General features: G+C 35.9%; 1 protein-coding gene across 1 annotated transcript in view; it reads right to left on the reverse strand.

Moving 5' to 3' along the window:
* The window catches only part of SP3 (Sp3 transcription factor), a 59,926-nt gene that overhangs the window by 10,658 nt on the left and 29,442 nt on the right, over nucleotides 1-19,826 (reverse strand). The gene's annotated exons all lie outside the window — the stretch shown is intronic.

Below are 19,826 nucleotides of genomic sequence, written 5' to 3' on the forward strand. Positions count from 1 at the left end.
GAAAGAAAGAAAGAAAGAAAGAAAGAAAGAAAGAAAGAAAGAAAGAAAGAAAGAAAGAAAAAGACATTTCTTTTAAGCAAGCGAAGGCTAAATCACAAGCAATCTGAAACTTCAATTATATACTCGTTCAGCTTATCAATAAATCCAACAGTCAATTCAGATTGGAGCAAATTCTAAAACCCTTCACAGCCTATATCAATCGTTCCTATCAATAGGTACTATGTGAATGCAAAAGAAGGGATCATTCACTTGAAACTGTTACTCACAAATCTAACCTTTAAATTAAGTCATCATTACGAAAATATCTATAATGGCCACGATGTCACTATGGAAGGAGACAGAAATATGAGAGACAGTTTCTATTTTCAAGGAGTTTTATTACAAACCAGATTGGGAAACAAAATGAGGAGGCAATGGTAAGGAAGAATGGACATGGCAGGAAGTTGTGTCATTTTCTCAGCAGAGCCAAACATCTTTATATCGATAATGATACAATATCATTTTCTACATGAAAATGAAGAGGTTTTTCATCTCAGAAAACTTTTTTAAAGAAACAATACTGGGGCGCCTGGGTGGCGCAGTCGGTTAAGTGTCCGACTTCAGCCAGGTCACGATCTCGCGGTCCGTGAGTTCGAGCCCCGCGTCGGGCTCTGGGCTGATGGCTCAGAGCCTGGAGCCTGTTTCCGATTCTGTGTCTCCCTCTCTCTCTCTGCCCCTCCCCTGTTCATGCTCTGTCTCTCTCTGTCCCAAAAATAAATAAACGTTGAAAAAAAAAAAATTAAAAAAATAAATAAATAAATAAATAAACAATACAGGATTTAAAACAAACACTGAATATAACCATCTTCGGTAAACCAAATTCTCACAGATTTTTATTCTGATTTATGTAGTAAACCAAAAATCTCAATGGAAAATTATTATTTTAAATCCAAATTAGTCACTAATAATTGGGGCAAAAATAGCTTTAAAAAAATCAAATGTGTCTTGTAACTGCTGAATTTAAACTAATGAAAACTAGAATGTATAACCAACAACCAAGAAAAACACCTCAAACAGTGTAAAACTAGTTTATTTTATCAGGATGACCACAACAAAGTATCGGGGGGGGGGGGGGGAGTAGGAAGAAAGGGAAGCATGGCATGGGCAACAGGGTAGAGAGCAGTGCCATTCACCAAAATAGGAAATACTGGAGAAAGACCAAGTAGAATTAAAGAAGGACAGTTAATGAGTTCAAGGTTCAAGACCATGGAGTCTGAATGAGTACAGAAGCAGGACCTATACCTTTGGAGCTCAAAATAGAGGCAAGTGCTGGAGATACAGAAATTATCGGTATATATACAGTGATGGGAGTCTTTCCAAAGAAGTAGGTTAGATCACTCCACGACTATAAAGAGGATGAGAAAAGAAAGTAGCCAGTGAGGAATACAAACATTTAGGGAACAGGCAAAAGAGGAGGAACCTGCAAAGGAAATTAGTATCCAGGAAAATGTGCTACATCAATGAAAGAATGTGTTTCAAGAAAGAAAGGAAGTGGTCAACATCAAATACTGCAAATAAGTTAAGAAAGAAACTAAGAAAGTGGGCAAGTGCGAATGTGTTTAATAACAAGTACAGATAAGTTCTTCAAGAAGTCTGGTTTGAGAGAGAGACAAAAATATGGCAATAGAAGCTTGAGAGGACCAAAGAGGAGAATTAAGGGGAGGGAGTGTTTTGTTTTATTTTTAAAGACACAAAAAACTTGAACATGTTTAAATGCTTATGAGAAAGATCTATTACAGAGAGACTGGTTGAAAATACAGGATTTTGAAACCCCTAAAAAGTGAGGAGGGGATGATGACCCATAGAACCTACAAGTTCAGCTGATGGAGCACAGCCACAACTCCCTCTACAAGCACATCTGTTCATCCCATAAGTAATTAGCTGCTATGTGCTGTGAACAATGCTAGACTCCAGATGCAGAGAGAATTCGATGGCTAGAAATTGAAGGAAAATTGGTTTCTATTTGCTCAGTGAAAAGATGAAGAATTACACTATATATAAAATTCCTCCAAATACAAAACATAAATGTGTATTGACTTCTGTTCCTTTATAATCTGATGTCCATCTGTATCACTATGACCAGATACGTAAGTACTTGCACAAATACTGCATAATACTAGCTTTGTAAGTTAAAGAAAAGACACAGTACATGGATACCACATATCCAGAGTAGAGTAAGTTTGAAGTCCACACATGAGGCAGTTTATCAGATGTTTTTAAAGCTGCTCATCTTACATTATTTGTGATGAGGTAGCAGGTAAAAAGGAGGACAAAATACTAATATCAAGGATGGATAAAGCAGTCTAGAGAGACAGAAGACTTGAAGACACCAAAGAGAAGAAAAAAAAGCAATTGATGAGAGAGGGCAAGAATGAAATGCAACTTGACTGAGGGAATGAAGATATTATATAGCACGTTCCTGCCCCCATTGCTAGTTCTCTTACTGGAACCTACAAAATACGTTTAAACATTGTGTCATGGACATAAATACTCACAATTTAGTGTCCTTTCTTACTGAATCTGAATACAGCACAAGCAAAAAAACTTCACATGTAAATTGAACCCATCTTGTCCACCAACCAACCTTCTCCTTTAGTTGACAGCATTACAAGTCACCTAATTTTTCGGACTATCAACTCTAGCTGAGTCCTGTCAGTCCATTGCCAGCCTCTCATCTTCCTCTTTTGCTAATCCATCTTCTCCACAGCCTCTAAAATGTTCTTCTTAAATAAAAATCTAATGACATCACCTTCCTGATAACCATACTTACACTAATTCTCTATTTTCTACAGTATAAAGACCACACTCATTAACTTGGTATTCAAGAATGTTCTCAACCTGGCCCCAGCCTGGTCTTCCAAACCTATTAAAAACACTGAAATTCTCAGGGCTCCTGGGTGGCTCAGTGGGTTAAGCATCTGACTCTTGATTTTGGTTCAGGTCATCATCTCACAGCTCATGGGATCAAGCCCCACACACATCAGTGGGAGCCTGCTTGGGATTCTCTTTCTACCCCTCTTCCACTTGCACTCTCTCCCTCAAAATAAATAAACAATAAAAAAAAAAAAACCCACTGAAATTCTCACCATTTTCAGAATACATGCCCTCTCTCAATGTCACTCCCTTGTGTGTGCATCTTGCCTGGACTGTTTTCTATCTCTTTTCCTTTTTCATCGAACTAACCTCTATTTATCCTTAAAGGCTACTTCAAATGTCATCTCTTTTATATATACTTATGGTAGAATTATATTTATTGGCTCATACATCCCTTTAGATATTGAGTGCTTCACTCCAAAGTGCTCAGAAAATACAACCTGACTAAATGAACAAAAACTTCCCTAAGGAGGAACTTCCAATATAGGCAATAATCTACCTGGAGAGACTTTGCCCTCTGCTTCTCTATGCTCCTTCTATCTGCAAATAATACATAAAGAGCAGTGTTTTTTTTATAAGATTAAAAGTCATTTCATAGGGACAGGACCACTAAGTGTTCACTAAAAATAATAGATTAATTGCCCAAAATGTGTTACACCAATTTTTAAATCACTCCACTTGTTCATACGCAATCTGGGGTATTTTAGAATCTTAATGATAAAATTAATTAACCCAATAAATTGGAAATAATTCCCCTTTGCTAACTGCATATCATTTTAATTACAGACACCTTAAAAATAAGTCTCCAGTACTAGGCAGTCAAGGTTACATCTTCCTCAATAGCTGAGTGTAGACGACAGGAAAATATTTTTTACTGTGCTCTATTAATGTCTTACATGTGGTACCTAATCATTCTTAGAAATCTATTTGTAAGGCTCAGAGGAAAGGGAAGTAATAATCCATCAAAATAGACCATACAAGTATGAAGAAGTACCCAGTATTATTAGGTATCAGGAAAATAAAAAGCAAAATCACAATGAGGTATCATACCACCACAATGGCTAACATTCAAAACAGACCAGGCCAACTGTTGGCAAAGTAGTGGAATAACTAAAACTCTCCCACACTACTAGTGGGTGTATAAATCGGTGTAATTTTAGAAAACCTTTTGACCACATCTTCTAAAACTAAACCTATGCATACCCTATAACCCAAGCAATTTCACTCCAACAGAAATGCATACACTAAAAGTTCACCTTAAATGAAACAATTCCAATGTCCACCAGTATTAGAATGGAAAATAAATCATAATATATTCATTCATACAGTTAAATGTGTTAAAACAATGAAAATTAACAACCTATATGCAACAGGAATGAAGGTCACAAACATAATTTAAAACAAAAGGCTCACATTTTTTTCTCTCTCTGTCTCTCTAGAAATTCTATTTTTATATAAAGCTTAAAACAGGTAAAACTACTCTACGGTGACTGCCTATCTTTAAAAAGGGGTAATAACTGGGTCTAAGGAAATTGCTGGTTTGTTCATAATGTCCTATATTTTGATATGGGTAATTTTTCCTAGGTGTTCATTCTATAAAAATTCATCAAGGTACACACATATGATTTTACATTTTTCTGAATGTGTATTATACTTCAATATAAATATTATTCTAAATAAAAATTTTTTTGAGTAATCTATAGATTACTTCGGAATTCTGTGTCAATCAGCTTCTTTTGTTGCGGCTTCATCTCTAGTTCCTTATAATCAACTAACACCTTTCCCCGACATAGGAATTTAAAACAAAACAAAACAAAACAAAAACCTTTAAGAGATGAGTGTGCTCTAAAAATTAAGCCCATAAACTGAAGTTTAGAATATAATATTATTCACTTAACAAGTATGTGAGTGACAATAATGTGCCAGGCACTGTTGTAGGTTCTAAGGATAAACAGTTAATACAACAGTTACCTTCATCAAGTTTCCTATTTAGTTGCGAGAAGACAGAACAATTAAGTAAATACACAGCATTTTAGGTGATAAAGTGTAATGAGAATGGTAAAGAGAGCAGGAAGTGAAAGGAGTGAAATACTAGCTGTTTTAAATAGAGGGGTCAGAGAAAACTGCCTGGAGGCAAAGGATGAGCAAGGTGGAAGAAAGTATTCTGGGCAGAAGGAAAAGCAAGTTGGATGCATGTTTGGTGTATTCAAAGAAAAGCAAAGAGGCCTGTGTGAGTAGAATGAAATGAATATGGAGAAAGTGTAGTAAGAGATAAGATCACAAAGTAAAAATGTGGAAGAGGAGGAGAGATGACCATATATGATGTTACACATTGCATATTACCTCATAGACCATTATAAGGACTTTACATTTCATTCAGAGTGAGGGAAGCCACCAAGGCATTAGGAGTAGAAGGGTGATATAATTTAAATTACATCTTACTAAAATAAATTCAGTATCACTCTGGATGCTGCATTAAAGAGACTGTTGGGAACAAGGACATAAGTAGGGAAACTAATTAAATTAGGGAGCTAATATATAATTACCAAAGCAAAAGATGATAGTGGCCTAAAATTAAGGTGTTATTGAGGAAGTAGTAAGGACTGGCCAGTCAGGTAGAGTCCATGACATTTGCTAACAACCTGTTAATTACTAACAGGTTTGTTTTTTTGTGAGGTGTGAGAACAAGAAAGGAGTTAAAGACAATTCTAAGGTTTTTGTGCTGTGTAATAAAAGAGATGGAGCTGCCATTAACTGAGATAGGGTAGACTGGAAGGTGAAAAGACTGTGGGAGAAGGGTGCCAATCAGGCCCCCATTTTTGGATATGAAAGTTTGGAGGTGCCTATGAAATAACCAAATGATGATGCTCATCAGGCAGTTGATGGCTCTGGAGTTCAGGCAAAAGCATGCCCTGCAGATATAAATTTGGACATCCATCAGCATATACAGCTGATTACTGAGAGTGACTTGGAATGGAATACAGACAAAAGGAAACCCTGGGCACTTCAACGTTCACAAGTAGAGGAGACTAAAAGGAACCAGCCAGAGACACGAGGAAACTAGTGTCCAGAAAGCAAGTGAAGCAGTCATTTCAAGAACATAGTCATAGGTGTCAGTGCTTGATGAGTCAGGTAAAATGAAGACTGAGAAATGACTTTTGGATGTAAAAATGTGGTAATCACTGGTGATCTTGACAAAAACTGTTGCAGTAGAGAAGTTAGGACACAATCCTGCCTAGAGTAGATTGAAAAAATGAAAGATGAATTGCAAACAAGTACATACGACACTTCCCAAGAGTTATGCTGGGAAAGCAAGCATTCTAAGAATGTCACTGATGTTCCTAAGCTAGCCAACAAAGGCAGATTTAACATGTCTAGTAGCAAATACATGTATTAATATATACTAACAATATAAAAAATGAATATGCTTAAAAAAACAAATGTGCTTATTTGAAAGGACTTTGGGTACATAAGAAAAAACAAGTTTAAATGCAAAAAAAAAAAAATTGAAGCAATATAAATAGAAATTCTCAAAGAGGGATGCCTGGGTGGCTCAGTTGGTTAAGCACCTGACTGTAGATTTTAGTTCAGGTCATGATCTCATGGTTGGTGGGATCATGCCCCACGCCAGGCTCTGCACTGACAGCATGGAGCCTGCTTGGGATTCTCTCTCTATTCCCCTCTCTCTCTCTGCCTCTCCCTGCTGGTGCACATGTGCAACGCTTTCTCTTTCTCTCAAACATTAAAAAAAAAAGAATGTTAAAATAAACAGCACTTTTTTTTAAAGTTTATTTATTTATTTTGAGAGCAAGAGCGGGGGGGGGGGGGAGGGGAGGGGAGAGAGAGAGAATCCCAAGGGCTAGAACTCACAAACCCCGAGATCATGACCACAGCCAAAATCAGGAGTTGAAGGCTTAACCAACTAAGCCCAGGTGCCCCAATGGCACTATTTTTAAAATTGTATTTACTCTCTACCTCAAAATGTTTAAATTTCCTTTTCATCTGGTTTGGTATATGGCAGTATTGTCTCACGTTTATGGTTGTTTTCATGGCCTACCATAATAAAACAAAATAGGAAGGAAGGGAGGGAGGGAGAAAAAGAGAAAGAGAAAGGAAGGAAGGAGGAAAGAAAGTTTGGCTGCTTTTGTGGATTAGGAAGATAAAGCCAGCCAGTGGTCTCCAAATCTTTGATTGGCACTATTAGTAAAGCTGTGAATATGCACCCCATAAATATTAAGCATATACACTCTAATTGACTATAAAATATTAGAAAACAAATACATGTAAGAGATTAACAATTTTAATTTTATTGTTAATTACAGTAGCTCAATATTAGATAATGCCACAACAAAATATTTAGGGCAAGATTCAATGTTATCAATAGCAGAGAGAAAGTGACTACTCTGCCATTTTTTTGGGTGTTCAGTGATAACTTCATTTTCTTTGCTAGTCAATGCATGGCTTCTTTACGTGGATATTAAAGACACTTGTCCACTTTAAAGGTTATTTAGTTAAAATCAGAAAATATAAATTCATTCAATTCAAGGATATATAAATAGCAATATGCAGCATCGTGCTAAAAGCATGTAAAAAGAGAGAGTGAGCAGGCATATCATATGTAACACAAACAGAGCTGACATGGAATCAATGAAGGCACCAGTGGTAATCTGTATGTATAATCAATATTAGTCAGGCATTAATAACCCAGGACATGCATAGATTTCTATTAAAAATATTACCAGAAAATGCTAAACGCTTCCTCCTAAGACTATTTATCAACAGAGCTAATGGAATATTTAAGATACATTCTTAACTGGTTTATCAAGTCTGGAATATGCATATTTAATTTAAATAAATAATACTAGATAAATATGAATTACCATACTGTTGATAAAATGAGATATTCTCCTTTATCAATAGTATATCATTAGGATTTTTGTTGTTCTTATCAAAGGCTTTCATATTCTGCCTTCAATTTTTTAAGCTCTGATGAAATTATTTCATTTGATTCTAAAGTTTTATTTACATTTTCCCTTTAATCAGTTTCACCTGCCATAAAAAAAAAAAAAAATCACCTGAACAGAATTATAGGATAATCCTACAAGATCTCATATATTAATTAGATTTTCACATTCATAATTATTCAGATTCCTAAGGATATGTGAGAGCTACCAAGTCTCTTTTTCCAATTTTTCTTTCAAGGAGCTAGTTCTAAACTCCAGACATTGATTCCTAGAAATATAACTGTGCTAGTCTAATCAAAAGAAATTAACACTTTAGGGGAAAGTTTTAAAACCAAACTTTATTCCTTTACCTATTTTAAACAAAATATATGTACATATATTATCTGTGCTTTAACATGAAGCAATCTCTTTCCCACAGATCCTATCTCTCTAAACCTAGATTATTCTTCTATGACTGCTCCCTTCCCCCTACTTAAAATTAATCTTTCATCTCTACTAATCTTTTTCAAATCCTCCTTCTCTTTTTTATAGCAGTTTTCAGAATCATCTTCAAAGCTTTTCTACCCAAGTAGAGATTATACAATAGGATTATTCATCCTAGTAAATATAGACAATAGAAGCTTTTATCAGATACACACACACACACACAAATGTAAACATAATTAGAAATAACTGATTTTCTAATATGCCTTATAGAAGACTTCACTTTATAACCATACCACAAATATATGAGAAAAAGGCTATGTGACTTGCAATTAATATACTATAAACAGTAAAATATTAAGTCTCTGTTAAAGGGAGCAGCGTTCTATCAAATTACACCTAAGATTTACTCCTTGTTCAGACACTACTGTAAGCACTTAATATATATCCTCTACTTAATAGATAAGAAAACAAACAGTAGTTTCAAGTAGTTAGAAGTCACATAATCAAAAACGGATAGAGTCAGAACACAAGGAAAAAAATTATGCAAAACATACTCCAACTATTGCTAAAAATCGGTTCTCTACCGGGGTTAGTTCCCAGGAAAAGTAGCTTAAATAAGTCAGCTTCCCTACATATGAATATATGTCTTTAACTGTAGTTTGATCAAATGAAATTAATGTGACTTTTAAAATCTGGGGAGGATAAAGAAAATGTTGTATATACCTACAATGGAATATTGTACAGCCTTACAAAAAAAAAAAAAAAAAAGAAAAGGAAATCCTGTCACATGCTACAATATGGATAAACTTGAAAACATTATATGCTAAGTGAAATAAGCCATTCACAGAAGAACAAATGCTGTATGATTCCACTAATATGAAGTATCTAAAGTAGTCAAAATCACAGAAACAAAGTAGAAAGGTGGTTGCTAAGCACTAGGGAGAGGGAAGATGGGAAATGGATACAGTTTCAGTTTTACAAGAGGAAGAGCTCTAGAGATCTGTCCCATGAAGGTTGAGTGTTAACTACAGAACTAGACACTTAAACATGGTTAAGATGGTACATTTAATGTGATGTGCTTTTTACAATAAAAAAAAAATCTGGAAAAATCTTCCCTGTTGCTTCCCACCATAGAGGACTTCATTTGAGGATCCTCACAGATAGAACCTTCAATGTCACAGATAACAAGTTCAGAATAACTGTAAAGGATACACATCAATATAAGACAGTACTGCAGACAGTATAAGGCTCCTCCCTTCCCCCATAAGTTTTACAGACTAGTTTTCCTCTCTCCCTCAGATAAGAAGAGACTTTAAAGTTACTCTAAAGTTTAAAAAAAAAAAAAAAAGATAAAAGTTGTTCTCTACCACATCCCCAGGTTAAAATACCAAAAAGGATGACAGTTTCCAATAATCCTTGACTGCTAAGGAACAGCAAGAAAGTGATCTGTTACAAGTGGTTATCACAACTCTCTCTATTCATGCCCTAATAGTACCAAACATTCATTCTAAGAGTAGATTCAGTTTTCGGAGACAACTGAAGATGAACTGAAGTGACATATTATGAATATATTAAATACTTAAACTGGGAGATAAAACATTGCTCTTTATTCAAAACTGTGACCATAACATAAGTTGGATCTTATAGAAGTTAATTAACATTCTTACCACCTGATTTCTAAATATTCTATCCCTGGAAACAACTTCCTAGTCTAAGTATATGATGACAAAATTACACTTAAAAAAACTCTTTTTCCTTAGTAAAAAAGCAAGGGTGGAAATCTACAAAAACAGCAATCAAAAAGTTATGTATGATTCTTTAACCTCACCTCACACAATCCTATTCTCAGTTTTCATGCCAGCTACCCAATAAACTTCTTCCATGTTCAGATATATACGTTTCATTACTCATCAAGAATGCAACCAAAAAAAAAAAAAAAAAACCTCTACGTTGATTTCATTACTAAGTCATTCTCATTTCATGTTGCAAGAACTCTCTTCTAAAATACATGGTTTGCAATCCTCTCTTAAAATATCTCTTTACCAATACTGAGTTGCATGTTAACTAAAATTTTTAAAAATATATTTCTTTAAAAAATAGTCATTACAGATTTCAGTTATGCTTTTTAGATACTACATATTATCATAACTTCTTGAAATACAATGGCAATGGAATACAGCATAATATAAACTCATTTTCTCAAATTTAAATAAGGTAGGCTCTTTTCATTAAGTTTTAATTATAAAAACTTAAAATTAAACACTGGAGAAGAGTATTATCTACTACTTCAATGTTTATTTGTATACCACTTTATTTTTGTTAATGTTTATTTATTTTTGAGAGAGAGAGCACACGCACACAAGAGAGGGAGGGACATGGGGGGTGGGGGTGGGGGACACAGGATCCAAAGCGGGCTCTGCACTGACAGCAGAAAGCCCGTTTGCAGGGCTTGAACTCACGAATCATGAGATCACAATCTGAGCCGAGGTTGGACACTCAACCAACTGAGGCTCCTGGGTGCCCTTCGAATCACTTTAAAAATACACTGAAAACTTCTAAAATTCAAAACCTTCAAGGCATGAGTTGTTTAGGATGGTAGTTTACAAGATAACCACAGGGTACCATATTTTGAATGGAAATCTCTCCAGAAATAATTACACACTTACCTAGTTTCTTTAGCAGAACCTGAAAATATTATTTAATCTTTAATGACTGCAATTCATTATTAAAATAATTTGGTACTGGACAAGCCCTAGAACACTGCACTAAGTCCAGAATTCCATTTTTTTATTTCATATATCTACTTTTTTTTTTTTGCCTTCTTCCCAACTCTAGTGATATCAACCCTGTCTCCCAAGCTACACACCCATTATCCTTTCTAATGTGTATCTTCCAACCCAACTTGAAACTGGAAATCAGCCAAGTTTGTTAAAAATTGTATCTGAATACTGGAAAAATTAGGCCTAAAGAATCGGAGGCTTCTCCTAAGGCTTCTCCTGAGGCTTCTCCTAAGAAACTCCAAAAACTATGCCACAGTGGCTATACCTGTTGCAGCTTAAGGGCTTTCAAAGTGTCTGTAAAGGACACTATAAACTGTAAATCTGTCAGTAGAGAAAATGAATACGTAGGGTCCCAGGTCCTCATGTAAATCAGAGCAACTCCATGAGGTCAGTTTTACATACTGAGGTTCTGATAGCCATATTGCTACCACTATATGACTAGGAAAAATAATAGTTTGGGGTTTTTTCCCCTGCCTCATTTTAAAAAAATTTCTCCATTTAAACAAAAGATTCCTTTTCCTCAATGTCTCAGAAATGCCTATTTTTCCCCCTAAGGATTATTCAACAACACTTTCTGTGGATTTTCAACAATCTTAACTTGAGTTGCTATCATCAGGAATAGGAAACCACACCACCTATGTACAACTTTGAACAATTATGTTTAGTTGTATGTTAAAAGTTTCATTGTTTTTCTATCTTTTCCTTTGTCTTCTACTTAACATCATCTCTTTGCCATACCACCTACATAAGAGGGGCACCTTGTCATTCTTGGGCTTGGCTATCACAAGGAAAACAAACCCAAAAGCCGCACCTCAGCAGTTTTAGAGTTTATCCATTTTCCTTTGCCCTTAGATTCCAATGTCCTCAACCCAAACATTTAATGAGCACCTACTGTCACTAAAATTATAATCTAACCCATCAATCAGGACTAGTAAGGTTGTGCCACAGTAATAAACAATCCCAAATCTCAATGGCTTGACACAACAAAATTATTTATTTCTCACTAATTTTACATATCCAATTCAGATTTGCAGGGGGGGTCAGCTGGCTCATCAGTCCCTCATGAACCTAAATGCTACCTGACACACACTTCCAAGACTGCCTTGATGAACAAGGTAAAAAGGAATGTGGTAAACCACATCCTGCTTTTAAATTTCAATTCAGTTTATTGGCCATAATTCACATGGCCACACCTGACTTCAAAAATGACAGGAAACATCAAGAGAACAGAATTGGACTATTTATGAAGAATCCTGACTCCCAAGTCCCCTTTGTGGTCAAACATTTAATTTATTCTCCTTCCGACAAGAGGAATACACCTGTCCCCTACCTGTAGAACACAACCTGAAAATTCCATCTAGTAATAGCATTAAGCTCAAAGACCAGGATCTGTTGATGGTATGGAAATAATCTATCAGATCCAGATGTGGCCCCTCTTCACAGAAACCTATTTACTAAAACAAGTTATCTACCTCTCCCTACACATAAAAAATACACAATGATATATGTAAATATAAGTATAACCATAAAAATGAGGTAAGAATGAGGTTAAGTATAACCATAGAAAACCACTCTCACTCAAAAGAAAGGGAACAGGAGAGACAACAGTCAGTGGTTCATAGTAATTCATAAACCTCGCTGAACAGACGGGGTGGGGGCAGGGTATACTCTGATCACTAGGAGGAGTTTCTCAGCAGTGTTCTCTATGCCTCTTAGCTCTACCCTCCAGGACGTTTTTCCTTGTCTATTATCCTGCTTACCACAAATGAAGTGGACACAGAATGTGCCTCCCCAGCTAAGCAGAATTCTCAGCCTGCTGGTACAAGGTTAAGGGGCAGGGACTAAGAATATTAAATCTCAATCAGTTACAATTTTTTCACACTTTTTTCATGCTTGTGGTTTCTTCAGCTATACAACTCCCTGAAAAACTTAGAAGGCTTTCTTATATGTTTGATTCTAGCCATTTCCAAGTGCCAGTATCTAGACCACAGATTTTTTTTCTAGATACAGCTTAGACTGACTAGATTTGCTGGCTTTCTTGTCACATGAAACTGTGTCTCTCTACCTAATTCTGAGTACTTAGGGCTTACCTTTACCTGGCTTTAGTAAGGAAGCCATACTTTCATCTCTTTTCCCTAACCAAAATGAATTAGTAGGCCATTACTCTGAGTCACCTTAATGCATTCAGATATTTTAACAATGGATGATGGTCATCACCTTGTTTGGATCCTTGCCATAAGACTTTTAATTATTTTCTCAAAAGGCTTCTCAGTTTCATCTCTTACTGACTGAATGTGAGAACCAGTTGCTTCTTCCAATCCTACAAATCCCCAAATAGCTTCTCATTCCTACATGCAAACCAGCCAATCATTTTCTAGCTCATTTCCTTATATCTTGTCAAATGGAGCCAACAGCAGTTAAAATACAATTTGTTTTCCAGCTTCATCCCCTAAAGCTACAAATGCATTAGGTATATTACTTGTCCTCAAGTTATTGCAAACGACTCTGCACAGCATCTTCCCAGCCTCTAATATCAGTTTCCTTGCTGCCTGATCCTTGAACCACATCTGAAGATTTTTTTGTTAGAGCACCCTACAGTATTAATTTTGATTTTAGTCAGAGTAGGCTACACAACACAGGTGCTGCCCAACAGAAACATAATGCAAGTCACTTACGTAATTCTAAATTTTCTAGATGCCACATAAAAAAACTTAAAAACAGTGAATTTTAATAATATGTCATTTAACCCAATATATTCAAAATAATTACACTTCAACCCATAAACAGTACAGAAATTGACCTATTTTACATTCTTATTTTCTTGCATACTAAAATGTTCAAAATCCAGTTTGTATCTTACACTTAATCATATCTGAGTTCAATCCAGCCACAATTTAAGTGCTTCACTGCATCAGACAGCTAGTGCCTACCATATTGAACCATGCAGGGCAAAATTAGGTTGCAGGAGCAATAGCAAGCAAGCCCTGAAACCTCAGTGGTTTATCTTTTTATTCATGTCCATCATAGGTCAGCTGAGGGTGTACTGCATTGCTTTCCACACTTAGGGGTCAAGGCTAGCAGAGTAGTCACTATGGTCTGTTTCATTGGCCAAAGTAAGCTATAGGGCTACACCCAAGTTGGGTGTGCCCAGAAAGAAAACCAGACACAATAGGTAGATAGCACTAATGACTACCATCTCCATTTTTTAAATCACATTTTAAAACTTTCAAATTACATCTTCAAGGAATTGGAATTCCACATTTTTCTTTTTTCCCAATATACACCCACTTCAAAATGCAAAACGATAAAATGGTAAACTACTTCTACTACTAGCCAGTTAAAACAGGAACTCTAGAATACGTATAGTTTCTTCACTATGGAACGTAATTTTTTCTTCAAAAAGGATTCTGAAGATTTGGTAAAAGCAATTGAAAAGATGCGACTAGAACTCAAAATACTCCTTTTACTTCAATTGTGGCAAACAAGTACTTTAAATCTTCTTTAACTTCTCATGCCAACCCTAAGTGATTACTGCTGCTGAAACAAGTCCAGGCTGAAGAAAAATGGTAGGGGAAAAGCCACATTCCTCAAAAGTAGGGTGAAAGAAAAATAAAGAGAGAAATAATGTTACTCAAAATTAAGGATATTTTTCAAAAAGATTTCCTTATGGTCCTTATCAGTTAACTTTCTGCCATTTAACACTATAACATAAAAACCAATTGCCTACTTATTTATCCAAATTATAAGGTAATACTTCAAAGCCTGATGTTTTATTTTCACAGGTTTAAGGTGAAACCCCCTTCCTCTTAAAAATAAATGCTTATATTCTATTCCACCTTCATTTAAGCATTCAAAGAAAGAATTTTAGCATATTAGAGGACCCAAGATAATAGCTGGATTTGGTGAAATGCTGGGAATTAAAGAGTATCCTAGTGAGTTACATGTAGTAGGCAATAAAAAAGTTATCACAAGAAAGGGCTTAGGTAAATAAGAAAGCAAATTTTCCTTAGGAAATAAATGCACTGGTATATATGTGGACTGGTTTCATATAGCATTTAATTCCTCCTTACAGAATCTTTTCAAGTCTGGTGTTCTAACTTATTAAAAGACTAGGATAAAATAAGCTCTTTCAAATAAAGCAGAGGCGATAACAGAACCAATAAGCAATCCATGGAGATGCATTTCTGAGAAAAAACAATCCGACAAGTCAAATCTCAACCAACAAAACATCCAAAACCAAATCTATGGAGTCCAAACTAAATTTTCTGATGCCAGACATTAGAACAAATGCCTGTCCTTCTGCTACCCAAAGAAATTATTACCCACTAAAACTTTATAATCCTACAAGATTATCCTAGAAATGGTAGAAAATATAGCTTTTTCTATATGTTTTATTGATACTACCAAGGCAGCTAACTGCAGTCTCCATCCCTAAAAATCTCCTGAAAATCTTTCTAAGTCTCTTGTCCAGTTTACCTACTCTCATGACTTCATGTCCATCACCTCTACAGAATTTCAGTCCTCTATGTCTACTACCAATAGTCATTTCAACCTAGAACTACAAATTCAATCCATTAAAACTGCTTTCCCTTTGCTTCCCCTTTGCTTCCCCTAGATCAGTTTCCCTTCCCAACTGTCAATGATTATGACCTTTTTTAAAACAAAAGACTAATCTTTTATTCCCAACAGCTAATCACCCAAATCGTGTGGATTTGTCTTTTGAAATGTCTAACATTCATACTTCCTTACTTTATTCCTGCATAACTGAAATAGCTTCCTACCTTCTTTAGTGCTAATTTCTTCCCATTCCAATCTATTCTTGAAGTACGCCTTCCAAGAACTGATCAATTCATGTTATTCATCTATTCAAAAACCTTCAACCTTTTAACCTTCAGTTAAAAATATTAAAATCCTCACCAGTAGTATAGTCAGTGCTCCCCAGTCTTACCCAAACGTGTCCTATCAGCCACCAGTCCCCAAACAACATCCCAGCCTTCTCTTCAGCTATTACAGTATTTTCCGAAGTGTTCCTTATAATTAACCCAACAAAATACGAATCTTTAGAGATACATAATTTAAAAAAGAAAAAGGATGCTACTTCATTTCCTTAAACAGTCAAGGTTTATTTTCCACAGGATTTCTCAGAAACTTTACATGTTAAAGAGAATTATCATTAACTTGTTTAATAATATCTAATAACATCTCATAAACCATTTTTTTGGGAAATGCTAGGCTGTCTCCTGGATAGGCTGCCTCTGTGCTCTTAATGCTTTTTGCCTTGTTGGTATATATCTTCCTTTCATTTCTCTACCTATACAAATTTAGATTCCTCTACAGAAGTTCTGGAGGTTCTCTGTTCTCTGTAAGTCTTCCCAGACAACTGGAGACCTCTTTGAACTTCTACACAATTATCTGTAACATACAATTATAACATCACACTGATTTATACTGTCAATTGTACATAGGTTTATATAGTTGATTACTGTTCCATGTGTCTGATTTAAATACCCCCAACAAATCTGTAAGCTTCTTGGAAATATGAAAATATGCATCCTTCTCTTAACCACATAATATCAAAATTAAGGGCTATCTGACTTACTTGACAAAAGACAGTTGCACTCTAAGAAACCTGTTCAACTCCTCTCTTCTCTCAAACTCTTGGGCCTTAGTTACTATCCCTTTGCCAGAATTTAAACAGCAAAAGCATTTATAAAAAATCTATCTAGTTTTTCCCTTTCATGTGTAAGAAAAATCAAGAATATTTCATTGTAGTTTAGTATAACTGGATAGTGTCTAAAATTTATCACTTATCTTCACATATCTTCATGATAAAGCAGGGAAACAGTCTCAACAGTCAAAATCCATCTTCCAGGTTTTCATAGAACCATACACCCTCTTGACACTTGTGACACAACCATGTCCAAGCTATTATTATGAACAAGGCTCACTAACCAAAACAACACAGGGGATTTTAGACACCAAAATTAAAGTCCAATCTTATAAATTTCTCTTTTAAAACCTCAGCAATCCATAATGTCCCCTAATAAAAAACAGGAGAGAACAAGACCTACATTTCCAAAAGCTTTTTGGTATAGAAACTTCAAATATATACAAAATTAGAACAATATAATAAACCCCCAATGTACCCATCATGCAGCTTCAACAATCAACTCTGGAACAATTCTGTTTATCCATACCCACATAGTCTCCATGTTATTTTGAAACAAATCCCAGATATAACATTTCATCCACAAACTGTTCAGTATGCATTGCTCAAAGATAAAGAAGTTACATTTTTAAAATCTCTCATCACATTATTCTTAGAATATACAAAACTTAACAGAGTTAAAAAAAAAAAAAAGACTTCAGGTGAAGTCATTTAATTCTTCTAAATTCCCTCACATTCAGGCAAGACTAAATCTAAAATTCCTTTTGCTTCTATTGGCTTTTTTCTCCACAGGTTTATAGGTTGGTTTCTGAAACAGAATTCTAAACGTAAAGAGTCTGTTAAAAGCTACAAATTTCGCACAATTACACAACTCAAAGTGGTATGAAATAAACAGGTACCACGCATCCCATACATCGGAACAAAGTTAACTATTTCAGAAGCAAGCAGGTAAAATTTGCCTTATATATTACCAGACAAATCTATGTTTTTTTCTGTATCCATTACTGATATTTGTTCATTTATTCATTCTCAAAAAAAAAAAAAGAGGGGCGCCTGGGTGGCTCAGTCGGCTAAGCCTCTGACTTCAGCTCAGGTCATGATCTCACAGTCCATGAGTTCGAACTCTGCGTCGGACGCTGTGCTGACAGCTCAGAGCCTGGAGCCTACTTCAGATTCAGCCCCTCTCTGCCCCTCCCCTGCTCATGCTCTGTCTCAAAAATAAAAACATTTTTAAAAAATGTTTTAAAAAAATAAAGAAAAAGAAAAAAGCAGACGTAAAAATGAGTGAGAAATGACTACTGAATTCCAAAAGGAGACAAACATGTAACTATAATACAGAACAAGGGAAATAGATGCTATTAAACAAGCAGTAATTTAAAGGAGGCAGGAGGCTCTAACGGCTATGGGACAAGGTAGCATCTAAGCTAAGACTTTAAAGATGTCAATCGGAAGGTTACTTCTCTCTGCTCCCAAAGTACTATCAGTTCAATGTTAGTACATCATTTGCCACTTTATATTACAATCTTCTACATGTCTGCTAACCCAATGGTTCCCAAAGGGAAGAGGAGTCCTGCCCTCCCGAGGACATTTGACAATGTCTGAAGCCATTTTTTATTGTCATGACTGTAAGGTAGGGAGTGCTACTGGCATCTAGTGGGTAGAAGTGAAGGATGCTGCTAAACATCCTAAAATACACAGGACATCCCCCACAACAAACAATCAGCAGACCCAAAATATCAATGATGTGGCTATTGGGAGACCCTGGTTTAACCTGTTAGACTGTGAAAACTTTAGTGCATCTTTGTATCTCCAGCATCTGGCAAAGCAGGAATTCTGTAATTATCAGCAGACTCAACAGACCTCAATTTAAAGGTAATGGAATACAATTTTATGTATCAATTATACCTTAATACAGTTGAAAGGAAATAAAGGCAAAAGAAAAGCCAGTGAAGATTTCAAGGAAACCAACAGCATGGCCTGTCTTTAGGGAAGAGAACTTATGCAAAGAACATATTGGTACAACTTCCAGTATCCTCCAAAATTGTAAATGCATACATTGTAGGGGGTGCCTGGGTAGCTCAGGTGGTTAAGTATTGATTCTTGATTTTGGTTCAGGTCTTGATTTCAAGGTCTTAAGACGGAGCCCCACGGCAGGCTCCGCGCTGGACATGGAGTCTGGTTAAGACTCTCTCTCTCCCTCTGTGCCCCTGCCCCGCTCACGCATGCTCTCTCAAAAAAAAAAAAAAAAAAAAAATTAAATACATGCACTGTAACCTCTAATCCAGGAATTTTGCTCCTAGATATTTATCTTTCAGATATGTTTACTTTCTCTAAGGGAAAAAAGAGTACATGTATATAAGGATATTCACCACAGTGTTAGCTGAAATATGACTGAAAATAAATACCCATCAATAAGAATCTTATTAAATGACAAGATACTCATTCAATACAACACTGTTGTTGCCACTGCTAAGAATGAGAGAGCTTTACACTTAAGATCCAACAAAAAAAAATTCTTTTTTTTAAATTTTTAACGTTTATTTATTTTTGAGACAGAGAGAGACACAGCATGAATGGGGGAGGGGCAGAGAGAGAGGGAGACACAGAATCCAAAGCAGGCTCCAGGCTCTGAGCCATCAGCCCAGAGCCGGATGCGGGGCTCGAACTCACGGACCACGAGACCATGACCTGAGCTGAAGTCGGATGCTTAACCGACTGAGCCACCCAGGCGCCCCCCAACAAAAAAATTTTTAATGCAAAAGAATGAGGATGTGTAGCATGATACAATTCTAAGAAAGGCATAGAACATATAGGTAAGGTATGTTAATGTCTGTACATGTATCCTTCCACTAGAAACATTTCATGCATTAAAAATATCCATACTTCATGTATCACACATTATATAATATATACATTATATACTGTATCATACACAATGTATCATATGTTAAAAATACTATAGGGGCGCCTGGGTGGCGCAGTCGGTTAAGCGTCCGACTTCAGCCAGGTCACGATCTCGCGGTCCGTGAGTTCGAGCCCCGCGTCGGGCTCTGGGCTGATGGCTCAGAGCCTGGA

Source organism: Herpailurus yagouaroundi, unplaced genomic scaffold (assembly GCF_014898765.1).
Source record: "Herpailurus yagouaroundi ecotype Mexico unplaced genomic scaffold, PumYag 140, whole genome shotgun sequence".
In the NCBI taxonomy this organism is placed as follows: domain Eukaryota; kingdom Metazoa; phylum Chordata; class Mammalia; order Carnivora; family Felidae; genus Herpailurus; species Herpailurus yagouaroundi.